Source organism: Elaeis guineensis, chromosome 3, assembly GCF_000442705.2.
Source record: "Elaeis guineensis isolate ETL-2024a chromosome 3, EG11, whole genome shotgun sequence".
Lineage (NCBI taxonomy): Eukaryota > Viridiplantae > Streptophyta > Magnoliopsida > Arecales > Arecaceae > Elaeis > Elaeis guineensis.
In genome coordinates this window covers 126,058,725-126,073,899 of record NC_025995.2, presented here as the reverse complement: position 1 = coordinate 126,073,899, position 15,175 = coordinate 126,058,725, and positions in this window count along the sequence as shown.

Here is a 15,175-nt window from a genome sequence, read left to right as displayed (position 1 = left end):
TCGGGCTAAAAATTGAAAAATATTTTATTGTTCATCTACTTTACTATTTTATTACTTTGATCATCGCGCTAGTCATTAAAATGGATTGTAAGAAAGTATAATTCCGTACATCCTTCATATGTAAATAGTAAAATTATTTTAATTAATAATGTTGAAAAAACACCTTCATATTTTTAATGACAAAATATTAAATTTTTAGTTTAGACAATGTTAAATCAGCATCATAATTAGAACAATGATATTACAGTGCGAAAAGTTTTCATTATTTTGATATGTACACATACACATAACAAACATAGTCATAACTTTATTTTTATAACTATGGTGCAAATAAACTAAATCTAGAGATAGAAAACTAAAGGAAGAACACAAACATTTATGTGGTTCAGTCAATGGTCTTTATCTATGGATGGAGTCATGGAGATTGTTGGTGGAAAATCCGCACGGCCCACGGATACGAAGAAGCCCAAGGCCCAAAACAGTCGGCCCAATTTCGAAGAGCGTAGAACCAGGCTTGGCTCATAGTCGATACCTGTTCCCACACCTGACTCCCAGATGGCCAGATTTGAGAGGAGACGAACATCGAGGATCTATCGACAGAACTTGATGGATTCTCTCTGAAGTCATAGCAGGCCCTCGGGCACCGGATCTGTTGAGCGGTCCTCGATGGCAACCAGATTCCACACCTTATGTTCTCCCTTCCGGAAGACTACCTACAGACTGCTCCTGATGGCCCATCTGACACCACCGACACGACCTCGGACTTATCTCGATGACCCAGACGTGCAGATCATTTGAATCATCCGCATGCGACTTGACGAGATCGGAACAAACTTTCGAAACGTGGCGAGCAGGATCCCCTGACAGGCCACTAGGATGTGGCCACGCGTTATGGCAGACACTCACGACTAACAACCTGAACGGCGAACAGATGACAGAAGGCCTAGCCCGGCAGCCTACAGACTGGAACCTAACAAGCTCCAAGCTCCAACTATAAGAGAAGGCGAAAAAGGGAACCCTAAGGTAAGCCATCACTCTGCCTCTCACATTCCTCCTTCTGTTGAATGAGATACTGATTTGACCGTCGGAGGTTCCCCACCGGAGTCACTCTGGTCGGAGCTTTTCTTGTAGGTTTTCGTCCGAACGGATCGACCTCAGCTGTCTCCACCTCTTCCGGCGCTAGTCGATATCTCGCACCAATAGATTTGGCTCACCTGGTAGGGGCTTGATTTTTTACCCTAATTTGAAGGAGTGCAAATCAAAGCAAGATGATCATGGCACCAAGAAGAACATTATTCCGCCGCACTAATGCTATCGCGCAGCCAGTGGAAAGTCAAGTTCACGATGCTGCTTCATCGGCAACTGTGAAAAACCCTCCACCCCTGCAATCGATGGCGATGACAGCGGAGCAATTGGACCTACTTTTTTGATAGGTCCAGACTCTGACGGTCGTTGTCCAATCGATTCAGGCCACCCCGAAACCTATACCGATGGTGCCACCAACTCATCAGGCCGCTCCAGTCCCACCATCAGCGGCACCACCATCGAGCCCAGCGCCACAGACAGCGGCTCCAGTATCAAAGTGATCAGGAGACGTTCCTCAGGGCCCTAGGGGACGACAGACCCACCAAAGCCATCCCTGGCACCCAAAACCTGGACGGCGACGATCTCCAAGTCCCCGATCGGGGCATGACTCAACCCTCGATCGGCAATCTCCTCATCAATTAGGAGCCTACACAGGCCAGGTTCCTGATGATGATTGACATTTTCAAGATTTGTATCGACAGATCGACGTGATCCATCCTCAAGAGCCGGTGTCATACGATGGGTTTAGCGACAGCCCACCTTTTGGCCCTCGGATCATGCAGGAACCTTTGCCTCATCATTTTAAGGTTTCTCAACTCGAGAGCTATGACAGAGCAGCAAACCCCATTGACCACTTAAAAAGTTTCAAAGTAGTGATGCTTCTTCAAGGAGCGATCGATGGGATTTTGTGCCAGACATTCTCCTCTACTCTGAAGGAAGCGGCTAGGCGCTGGTATTCAAGTTTGAAGTCGGGCTCAATCCACTCTTTCAAACAGTTGAGCCGATTCTTCATCGGACATTTTGTTAATAGTCGTCGACAGCAAAAACGGTCGGACTACCTCCACACCATCAAACAAAAGGTGGGGGAGACCCTCCGATCATTTATCAGCCGCTTTAATATGGCTACGCTTGAGATGCACGATCTGGATCATTCGATCGTGATGTCCATTATGATGAGCGGACTATAGAAAAACGATTTGAAAAATCGTTAATCAAAACTTACTCTCGGGACTTTTCCGACCTGTTGGCAAGGGCAAAGAAATATGCCCGCTTGGAAGAGGCCTTCATTGAGGACAAGACTTCCACCAATCCCATGGATGGATGCAGAGATATATAGGATGCAGAGCAAGAAATCATCGCCTGCAAAGGAGATGGGAGTACGTCGGCATTCAAGATCATCTTTTCACTGCTAGAAGAATGGGGCCCCAAGAAACCATCGGCCCAGAAGCCCCCAAAGGAGGAATCGGCGAGGTTTGTCACCGTCAAGGAGATACAACGACTACACCCCACTGAATGCACCAAAGACTCAGATGCTGATGGAAATCAGGAGGCAGCTACTGGAGGTGAAGAGGCTGCAGACGAACCCAGCTCGGAGAGACCTGAACAAGTACTGTTTATACCATTGAGATCACGACCACAATACAGAGGACTATATCCAACTCCATGATGAAATTGAGAATCTCATCAGGCATGGCCGCCTTGATCGATTTATCCGATGCCGGGGGGAGCAGTGCGACGAACAATCGAGATCGCCTCGATCAGCGAGGCGACTGTTGGGGATGTCTAGCCAGAACACTGCTTCCACATGATCTTTTCGATACCACGCATCGCAACAAGAAGAAAGAAGAAATAAAACAGAAATACAATCAAATATATGGATTAGCCAAAAGGCTCACCTTCATAGGGCATGCAAGCTTCACTATGAAAAAGAAAAAATTACAAGAAGAGATCATACCTTTAATCCTCGTACACCCAATCTCTCCCTCACAAGAAGCTCTTCCTTATAAAAGTTCTCTCTCTAAGAAGATCCTCTGAAACCCTGAAGTGATCGTTGTCTGCAGCCTGACAGTCTGCCTGAAGTCCCTGCTTCTACTCTCTATCAGCACCTCTCCAGGGTTTGTCTGCTGGTGCCTACCGAACTCCTCTCTGTTTGCTATGCACAAGATCTTCGCCGAACCACCAAAGCCTCGAATGCTATATGTTTCGCCACAGGCTTTAAAATGCATCAAATAGTGCTTAGATCGAAATTAGACTTCGATTATACCTCAAAGAAATCTCTCGAACTATTCGATCAAGGCCACAACATCCCACGGCCGTCCGATCGTGCAATCCCGCATCTCAGTCCATGCAATAGTATCGTAGACTGCGAGAAATGATTTCAAAACATCATCGATCCATGGTGGACCACAAGAAGCGGGTGAAAAATGCCCCATCAGTCCACTGCGGCTCCCATGGACCGTCGGTCCATGCACCATACGTGGACTGCATGAGAAATTCGTGCAAACTGCGCCTGCACACGCCCGCCTGGACCTGGGCAGTGCGCTCGCAACCGGCTTGGGCGCTGCCGTGCATGCTCACTCTGCCATGGCCTTCATCAGTCCGTAGCCAGCCTATGCCATCTCGTAGGTCGTGTCATTTGTTCCAGACTTCTCTCGAGCGTATCTTCTCAATCTGGACTTCGTTTGGGCTGATCTTAGGCTCGTTGAACTCCGTTCGTCATCACAGACCTCATTGTGGGCTCAATATGGATTGAATCTCAAGATATTAAATCTTAAAAATTTCTATCTCGACTTAACATTCGGCATCCTCCTAACTCTGAGAGCTTCTGGATCTCCTCGCCCCCACGCATTGAGGTAAATGCCTGTTGATCATTGATGGACAAACATGAGAGTCGAGCCAGGCTACTCGATCCCATCTCCATCATAAGCTATGCTCTTCCTGATCTAAGATCTACTTAGGGTATCCTCCTGCGATAATAGGAATCTCATCCTATGATATCGCCTCTCATACTTTCGAGTCTCACATTTCATGCCCGATCCACCTCCTCTTGGACCTCAACCTCGCTCTGGGCTCCTCTTGGCTTCTGAAGCTCTACTTTGCACTGGACTCCCCATTAAGTAGTATTATCCTCTCATCCTCTTCTTTTTCTCTAGAATAATTCTATCATCATGTAACACCTTCAGGATTCCTCCATCTGCTACCATCCTGTAGTTTCTCGAATTCAATCTACTTAATGACATAAGATTCTGTCTGAAATCGGATATGTATCAGACCTCCTTCAATCTTCTAACTACACCATCATGTATCCTCGAGCTGACTGTCCTGATGCCTCTGATCGCACAGCTCGATCCATACGGCAGATGAGCAGTGCCCTCACTGCTCTCTAGGAAATCAAACTACTCCTCTCTGCAATATACATGATAGATGCATACAGAATCTAAAATTCACTGCTGAAAAGAAATAGATACCTCATCAAATATCTTCACGACATCATCCCCTGACTCGCTACTGACTGTCGTTGCAGTTTTGAAGTGAATTTCAGTGCAGGAGTAAAATGATAATTTTAAAATTTTTTCATAATTATAATTTTACAGTAAAAATTATTAATTAATCTAATTAATTAATATATATTAATCCTACATAAAGATCTAAATATGATATATATATAGCATACATTTAAATTTAAAATTTTAAATTCTACAGTAAATATTTTACTGTTATGTGTTCAGAACACATTACCTTCATGCAGGTAGTCGATCGCTGCAGTCTGATCACTGTCGGAATGGTCTGATCATCATAATACAGCCACACGATATGTCTGGCCTCTGTGGATTGTTCACATGAAGTTTTCGATCTAATCGGCTCCTCACGAATGCTAGTTCGTCGCAGAACTCTTTCGATGGTCGATGCTGATCGAACTCCTTCGATCGGTGTCTGCCGACTCCTCAGATGCTCTGAATCATCAACAAAGGTGCTTGAGAGGGTGATGAAGCTCTTCTTGAAGTTTGGTGGGCTCACGACACTCGTAGCTCACCTTCTCACTTCTCGAATCCTAGGTAGTAATCCTAGGGTACACATAGAAAATCCTGCGCCCAAAATCTTTCTTTTCTTTTCTCTCAAAATTTTTTGAACTCTCAATCTCATGCACAAGGCCTTCTCACGTAACCTCTCTCTCTAAAAAAGTCATCTACATGCCCCACCTTCTCTTTCCTTTTTAAAACAGTGCAAGACTGCGTCTTTACCGCGTCTTCACCACGTGAGAGAATAAAGCTAGGTGGTTGCTCACTTGAATTCAAATCAAATTTGAATTCAAATGCCAACCAACCAATCTTTATCCACTCTTGGCATGAGAAGAAGGGGGTGTGGATTCTTTGTGCATGGAGAATATACACGAGAAACTTTTTCTCGTGTAGAATAAGTGGCGCACAAGTGGATAAGGTGGCGCATGAGATTAGTTGCCCATTCAAATTCAAACTTCATTTGAATTTGAATGGCCAACCAACCATCTTTATCCACTCAAAATGGCATACAAAGGAGGGATGTGGGAAGGCTTCTGCATGGGAGAAAATTCATGAGAACTCATTTCTCATGAATTCAAATAGGCGCAGGTGAGTAAAGTGGCGCAGGGAGATAAGTCAAAGTGGTTTGAAATTTTAAACCAATCTAATTGAACCAACTTTATCAAAATAGGTTAGGCATAATTAGACTAAGTTAAACCTAACACAATTAGGCTTAATTAGGCTCAATAAAATCTTAATCAAATCAAAAATTGACTAAGCCCAATCCTTGATCAGATCAGGGATCAAACCACCTTGGCGATTAGGTCAACTCTTAACCTAATCGGGTCAAACCCAACTGAATCCAATTCAATTGGACTTGAATAAAAAATAATTACTCAATCAAATTGAGTTAATTAACGATCAAATCACTAATTAAATCTTAATAAATACTGAATCCAAATCCGATGGACAATCGGACATCAAAGTCCATCAATATGAAATCCTGATCGAAGAGTCCCAAACCAGTGGGACTCTTGACCCCGATACCCAAAATGTGTGAAACTCATGATCAGAGAATCCTGATTCTCGATCACAGAGTCCCAAATACGTAGGACTCAGAGTCTCCGAGCATTAGGACTCTTGGTCGAAGAGTCCCAGTCCAGTGGGACTCTTCACCAGCCATCAAATCAGATAGAAACCTCTAATGTGTGTGACCCCACAGGTTCGAACCTAAGTCGGTAGCACAAAAATCAATTCCTGTACTAATCGAAGTGAAATCTAGTAATGGTACCCGACATTCGGATAGGTCGAATAGTCGCAATCACAATATTCAGAACCTACGCGAATATGGTTACTACGCGAATATGGTTACTGTATAATTCATCCCTTTTGACCCCTGTGTATAGGATGACTCAGGGTTAAACTGTCAACCCTGATTAGATCATCTGAATCGTGCTCAACTCAAACAGTCCTATGACTCCTCACTAGGACTACCCTGGCCAAGATTTTGTTAAATTAAAACATGACTGTACACAGCTCCTGAACTGGAATGGTCAATCCCATCTTGACACACGCATCGACAAGTCAAGTACTTGACTACACCCAGCAGCCTTCCGTCACTGAATTAGAAATTCAGGCAGTCCAGTGCCTAAGCGCAGTGAGTTGCTTGTAAGTCACTGTGGCAGTCTCAAATCGGAGGGACAGTTATACCCATATCCCATCAGAGCAAATCTTGACAGCAGAAAAAGCTCCGGAGTCAGTCACGTTCAATACAGATGTATCCTTACATCTCATCTGTATGCCATACCAGTATCTCCACACTCTTTGATTAAGAGGACAACCAACCCATATGGCACACAACGACCTATGCTTGATAAACGCTGTTGTCCTTGGTAACAACGTATCATTTGGTCGCGAACAGGTTTAAGGACTAAACGATAAATCCTTCTTTGTCGAGTCTAAATAGTCCTAAGGACTTCACCACAATACAGGAGTTCATTAGAAGATGAAATAATTTATGATAAAAAATATCAAAATAACTTTTATTTATTTATAATTTATATACTAATACAGGAAAGAGCACAACCGTGAACAGACTGACGATTAGCTTTGGGACACTATTCCCAACATAATTCTATCACAATGTAATACCTTCAGAATTTCTCCATCTGCTACCGTCCTGTAGTCTCTCAAATTCAATCTGCTTAATGAGATAAGATTCTGTCTGAAATTGGATATATATCAGACCTCCTCCAATCTTCTAACTACACCATCATGTGTCCTCTAGCTGACCGTCCTGATGCCTCTGATCGTACAGTTCGATCCATACGGCAGATCAGCAGTACCCTCACTGCTCTCTAAAAAGTCAAACTGCTTCTCTCTGCAACATACATGATAGATGCATACAGAATCTAAAATTCACTGCTGAAAAGAAATAGATACCTCATCAAATATCTTCACGACATCATCCTCTGACTCGCTACTGATCGTCGTTATAATTTTTCTCATTCGATCTCTGAGTTGAGGACAATCTCTGGCTGGATACCCCAACTCGTCATATCGGTAATATCTGATCTTGCTCAAATCTATCATCCTGGATTTGGACAGCCCTCATCATGATCTCCTGTCACTCCGTCTACCGCCTCCTGTTCCTTCAAAAATCACCAAAGCTGAGCTGCTGCCTGAGCTCGAAGCTGGATTCTCCCACCTCGAAAACTTCATTCATCTTGATGGTGCTCTTCCCCACTAGAAGAACAGTTATCAAGAACTCATATGAAGGGAGAAGCGATGCTAGCAAGACCAGCATCTTGGTCTTCTCTTCAACTTTCTCTTCAATGCTAAAAAGATCGGTGAGGATCTTCTGAAAGTGGCTGAGATGCTCCTTTATGCTCTGTCCCTCAGTCATCCACAGTTGATAGAACTACCTCCAGAAGAAGAGAGTATTGGTGAGAGACTTCGTCATGTACAACTCCTCAAGCTTTGACCACAACACCGTCGAAAAAAACTCATCAAACACATGGATCACTACCTCATCTGCTAGGTACAAACGGATCGTACTCATCACCTGCATTTGGAGCCACCTCTAATTTTGCACTTCTATGGTAGTCAGCTTCTCTTTGCACCAGAGAGTATCGGTCAATCTTTGCTAGATGAGCACTCCTTCACCCTCTCTTGCCACAAGGAGAAATTGCTCTTCCCATCGAATCGATTAATCTCCATTTTGATTGTGCTTCTCTTCTCCAACTTCAATCTTGCTCACCACCGCCACAACTAGCATCATGGTATACCTCACTCTGATACCATTTATTGGAGATGTTTGGCCAGGACACCACCTCTACAAAATCTTTTCGATACCATGCATCGTAGTAGGAAGAAAGAAAAAATAAAATAGAAACACAATCTAATACATAGATCAGCCAAAAGGCTCGTCTCCATGGGACATGTAAGTTTTACTATGAAAAAGAGAAAATTATAAGAAGAGATCATATCCTCAATCCTCATACATCCAATCTCTCTCTCACAAGAAGCTCTCCCTCACAAAAGCTCTCTCTCTAGAAAGACCTCTCGAACTCCTGAAGTGATCGCTGTCTGACAGTCTGTTTGAAGCCCCTACTTCTGCTCTCTTTTGGCACCTTTTCAGGATTTGCCTTGTAGTGCCTGTCGAACTCCTCTCTGTTCGCTGCGCATAGGATCTCTACCGAACCACCAAAGCCTCGGATGCTATCTGTTTCGCCACAGGCTTTAAAATGCATCAAACAATGCTTAAATCGGAATTAGACTTCGATTATAACTCAAAGAAATCTCTCGAACCATCCGATCAAGATCGCAATGTCCCACGGTCGTCCGATCGTGCAATCCCACACTTGATCTATACAATAGTACTGTAGACCTCGAGAAACAACCTCGAAACACCATCGATCCATCGTAGCTCCCATGGACTATCGATCCATGCACCGCGCGTGGACCACGTGAGAAATCCGCATGAGCCGCACTTGCGCACGCCCGCTTGGGCCTGGGCTACACACCGCGTGTGCCCGCACGTCCATGCGCTGGGCTACACGCTTGTGGTCGGCCCGCATGCCATCGCGCTCACTCACTCTACTGCAACCTCTACGGGCCTGCCGCCAACCTCCATCACCTCGTAGGCCGTGCCACATATTTCAAACTTCTCTCGAGCGTATCTTCTCCATCTAGATTCTATTTGGACTGATCTTAGGCTCGTTGGACTCCATTCGTCATCGCGAACCTTATTATGAGCTCAATGTAGATCAAATCTCTAGGTATCAAATCCTAACAGTAATCTCTATTGGTAGAACAATAGGAGGATCAACCCCCGCTCGGCATTATAAATACCATCGTGGGGGACAGAGCAGTGGTGGCGACAGTGGAGAAAAAGAGATGGCGAAGAGATAGTAGACTGAGGACCTCATAATCTTGATCGAGAAGGATGCTCAAGGGGTTCAGTTCCCACACAATGATACGATGGTCGTAATGTCTAATCTCAAAAATTATGATGTACGCCATATCTTGGTCAATAATAGAAGTTCCTCTGACATCTTATTTTATGATGCTTTTGTGAAATTGAGATTTTCTGCTACTCAACTGGAGAGAACAAACTCTCCACTTATCTGATTTATCGAGGCCATTATCCTGGTGGAAGGGATCATCACCTTGACAGTAAAGGCTAGTCGATACCCATGCCAATCCATCATCCCGATTGATTTTTTGGTTGTTCGAGTGCCTTCGACATATAATGCAATTCTCAGACGACCAGGCCTCAATGTGCTCCAAGCTATTGTATCCACGTATTATTTGAAGATAAAGTTTTCAATGGCAGAGGGAGTTGGAGAAGTTCGTGGGGATCACGATCAGACACATCACTACTATAATATCACCCTTCGAGGAGTTAAACTTGTCGAGTCCTGTCCTGTTGAAGGACTGGACACTCATGATGAGTTAACTGAGGAGCACGGAACATCAGCATTGATCCGTCAGTAATGCTGCATCAACTTAATGTCGATCCATGACATCGTCCGTTCAAGCAGAAGAAGCATAATTTTGCCCTCAAGAGGTAAAGGGCGATTGTCGAGGAAGTGGATAAACTGCTGCAAGCGAGCTTCATCAAAAAAATGACTTACCCTGAGTGGATTGCAAATATGGTTCTGGTGAAGAAGGTGAGTGGAAAGTGGTACATTTGTATTGACTTTGTCAATCTAAATAAGGTATGTTTGAAGGATAGCTATCCCTTGTCGAGAATTGATCAGCTAGTCGATGCCACGTCAGAGCATGAGCTCCTCATCTTTATGGACACCTTCTTTAGTTACAATAAAATTCGAATGGCGTCGGAGGATGAGGAAAAAATAGATTTCATTACTGACTGAGGACTTTTTTATTGCAGAGTTATGCTCTTTGGTCTAAAGAATGCATGTGCAACTTATCAACACCTCATGAATAAAATATTTAAGGATCAAATTGGATAGAATATGAAAGTATATGTAGATGACATGCTTGTCAAGAGCAAATCCTCTGGAGCCCACATTGAAGACCTCAGAGAAACATTTACCACCTTCCGAAAGTATCAGATGAAACTCAATCCTACAAAGTGTGCTTTTGGGGTAACTACTGGCAAGTTCTTGCGATTTATGATTTCCAATCGAGGAATTAAAGCCAACTCAGAAGAGATTAGAGCTGTGCAAGAGATGGCTCCTCTAAGAATGGTTAAGGAGGTACAAAGTCTAGCAGAGAGGATTGCCGCCTTGAACCATTTCGTTTCAAGATCCACCAAATGCTGTCTACCCTTCTACCAGATCCTGAGATAGTCGAAGGACTTCCAATAGACGAACGAGTGTCAGAGTGCCTTTGCTGACTTGAAGAGTTACTTTAGTTTTGCTCTATTGCTTAGTAAGCCTGATCCGGATGAAAAATTATTTTTCTATTTATCCGTCTCTTCTACAACGATGAGTGCAGTGCTGATCCAAGAGTGGAATAAGATCCAAAGGCTGATATATTAAATCAGTCGAACTTTGAGAGACATAGAGACCCAATATTTGAGACTCGAGAAGTTGGCCTACGCCCTCCTTATCGCTAACACATCAGGATGACTCGCAAAATGGGCAATAAAGCTCTCCGAGTTTGATATTCAATTCCGACCCCGACCATCGATCAAGACTCAAATTTTAGCTGACTTCATAGTGGAGTGCACTATCCCAGATGAGCTCGAAGCGACCAAAGGAGCCAAATCCCGAGAACAGACCCATGAGGGCCAACCCAGGTTCAGCTCGGGTGCTTGGGAGCTATGTGTTGACAGGTCATCTAGCTCCATGGGATCGAGAGCGGGGTTGATTCTCTCAAGTCCGGATGGGACGATCGTCGAATACGTCCTTTGCTTTGAGTTCTCAGCAACCAACAATGAGGCAGAATATGAAGCTCTAGCTGCTGGCCTCAGGGTTGCCAGGAAGCTGGGGATTCGAGGTATGAAAGCCCATAGTGATTCTCAATTAGTTATCGACCACATCCAAGGCCACTTTAAATCCCACGAAGAGAATATGGTGAAGTACCTCCAGAAGATTAGAGATTTGATCTCCCAATTTGCAAACTTTGAGATTCAGTAGGTTCTCAGATCGAAAAACTCTCATACGGATCTGTTGTCTAAATCGGTGATGTCAGCACCGTCGGAGTTGCTGTGAGATACTTTTTTTGAGGTACTGAGCAAGCCATGTATGGAGGAACCTGCAATGGTGATGCAGGTGGAAGAAGAGCCCTACTGGATGGACCCTTTGATTAGCTATCTCAAAGATGGGACTTTACCAGTCGATCGAAATGAAGCTTGAAAAATAAGGTACCAGTTGCCTCGTTACCTGCTTCATGAAAAAAAACTCTATAGGAGATCATTTTTCCTACAACTCTTAAAATATCTACGGCCGACAGAGGCTGAGTATGCTCTGAAGGAGGTGCACGAAGGCATATGTGGAAGTCATGTTGGAAAGAAGATGTTGGCTTACAAGCTCCTGTGACAAGATTATTATTGATCGACCATGCAGTGGGATGCTCAAAGTCTAGTTGCATGATGTGATCGATGCCAAGACATTCCAATATACAGCATTTGCCGACTACCCTGATCACCCCCATATGTGCACCTTGGCCATTTGCACAGTAGAGAATGGACATCCTCGATCCTTGTCTCCCAATGTCAGGTCAGAAAAATTTTTGACTTGTTACGATAGACTACTTCACCAAGTGGGTAGAGACAGAACCATTGGCCCGTATCACTGAGACGAAAGTTGTAGATTTTGTCTGAAAGAGCATAATATGCTATTTTGGACTTCCTCAAGCATTGATAACTGACAATGAATGCTAGTTCGCGGGATCCAGACTGGATGAACTCCATAAAGAATATGGGATCTCGCATCATTTTACCTCAGTGACGCACCGTCAAGCGAATGGGGAGGCGGAAGTAACCAATCGGACTATACTGCAAGGTCTGAAATGAAGGCTAGACGGCACTAAAGGAGCATGGGCCAACCAACTCTACCATGTTCTCTGGGCGTATCGGACGACACCCAGGATCCCAACCAAGGAAAATCCTTTTCGCCTCACCTTTGGGGTTCAAGTAGTGGTCCCCGTTGAGGTTGGAGTCCCATCAGTACGAGTCGAGAATTATGACGAGTAGACTAATATGAAAAGACTCCATGCAAACTTGAATTTACTGGAAGAAGCCCGAGAAAGAGCTCACATAAGAATGGCTGCTTATCAACATCAGGTAGCCCGATATTATAACTCTCGGATCAAGGGCAAGTACTTCAGGATTGGTGATCTAGTCCTATACAGAGCGAAAGTTTTCAGCCAAGCAAGCGGGGCAAGATAGCACCGAACTAGAAAGATCCCTATCAGGTGGATGAAATTGTCAAACCAAGAATCTACTGTCTGAAGCAGCTAAATGGAGCTCTACTTCTCCAACCATAGAATTCAAACAATCTTCAAATATACTACCAGTAATATATAGCACTACTTCTACTATTTTTAATAAAACTCTTCTTACTATTTGCCTTGCCCTTTATTTTTTTGTTTGCTTGTCACCAACGGCCGTTAATCGGTCTGACCTTTGATTGGCCCAATATTTGAAAGAGTCTTTGATCAGCTTTAACAATCAACGATCTTTGATCTGCCTGACCTTTCATCGGCCCAACATTTAAAAGAGCCGTTAATCGGCTCTAATAATTAACGACCTTTGATCAGCCTGATCTTTGATCGGCCCAACGTTTGAAGGAGCCTTTGATCAGTTTTAACAATCAACGACCTTTAATCGACCTAACCTTTGATCGGCCCAACGTTTAAAGGAGCCTTTAATCGACTTTAACAATCAACGATCTTTAATCGGCTCGATCTTTGATCAGCCTAATATTTGAAGAAGTCTTTGATCGGCTTTAACAATCAACGATCTTTGATCGATCGGACCTTTGATCGAGCCTTTGATCGGCTTTAACAATCAATAGCCTTTGATCGACCTGATTTTGGATTAGACCAATATTTGAAGGAGTCTTTAATTAACTTTAACAATCAACGATCTTTGATCAGTCTGATCTTTGATCGATCAAATATTTGAAAAAGCCTTTGATTGGCTTTAACAATCAATGACCTTAGATCGACCTAGCCTTCGATCGACCTGGCCTTCGATCGACCCAACGTTAAAGAAATCTTTGATTGGATTTAAGAATCAATGGCCTTTGATCGATCTGATCTTTGATAGACCCAATATTGAAGGAGCCTTTGCTTCGCTTCCATTCGATGCATCGATCATCGATCTCAATGTGGGATGGCCATTGACCGATGCACTCTATGATCGACCCTTAACACAGACCACAGATGCCTAATCTGTGGGTCCTACTTGAACTAATGATCCTTAGTCGATCGAGCACACCAAAGCACGCATAAGAAAAAATTTATTTTTTTAATCGAAGATGAAGTTTTCACAAAGACAACACATCAACCATTACATAGGTGATAATGAAGCAACGATACATGACAGAACGAGCACAATGCTTTGCCCAAGAAAAGTCTCCCATACTTGGATACGGACGATTCAAAGACCTCAGGAGTATTTTTCTGGATTCAGGGCCCATCGACTGTCGGAGTTGGACTGAAGGGCCCTTTCCCCAACTTGACCTCGGCATCCCAAGCTTTTGCCTTGAAAGAACTATATCTTCGAATTTTGTGGGGAGCCCCTCGTCACTCTCCAGATGAGATCTCTGCACTCTCCCACTAGAGGACGCTGGCTGCCTACCGCATCTATCGTGGCAGGAGCATGAGGACAGATCGGTCATCCAGTAGAGGCACGAGAGAGAGAGAGAAAGAGGCTTTCTCATACCCAGTGGTTTAAGATAACCGCTATCCTCCACCATCTTGATACGGAATCCCAATCCTATCAGAAATTTGATGGAAAGTCAGCATCGATAGGTGGAGGATGTTGAAAAATATGTTCCAAAAATCAATCGTCAATCTATTGACGGTTGAGCAATCTTGTATTGTAATTGATTTGTTAATAAATAAAATATATTTTTGATATTTTTATCATAAGTTTTCATCTTCTAATGAACTCCGTTGTTGTGATGAAATCTTTAGGACTATTTAGGTTCGATAAAGAGAGAATTTATCGATTAGTCTTTAAAACTGTTCACGATCAAATGATAGGCTGTTAATAAAGACGACAACTTCTATCGAGCATAAGTCGCTGTAGGCCATATGGGTTGGTTGTCCTCTTAATCAAAGAGTGTTGGAGACCACTGGTATGACATACAGGTGAGATGTAAGGATACATCATCATTGAACGTGACCAACTCCAGAGCATTCTGCTGTCGAGAATGTCTCTGATGAAATATAGGTATAAGTGTCTCTTAGACCTGAGATTGCCTCAGTGACTTGCAAGCAACTCACTGTACTTTGGTACTGGACTAACTGAATTTCTAATTCAGTGACGGAAGACTTCTGGGCACAGTCAAGTACTTTGCGAAGTCAGAGTGTGATCAATGGTGTTACTATTTTTTATGGACATTTGAACAATGATATGTATATGTTATCACAACCTATTAACGTAG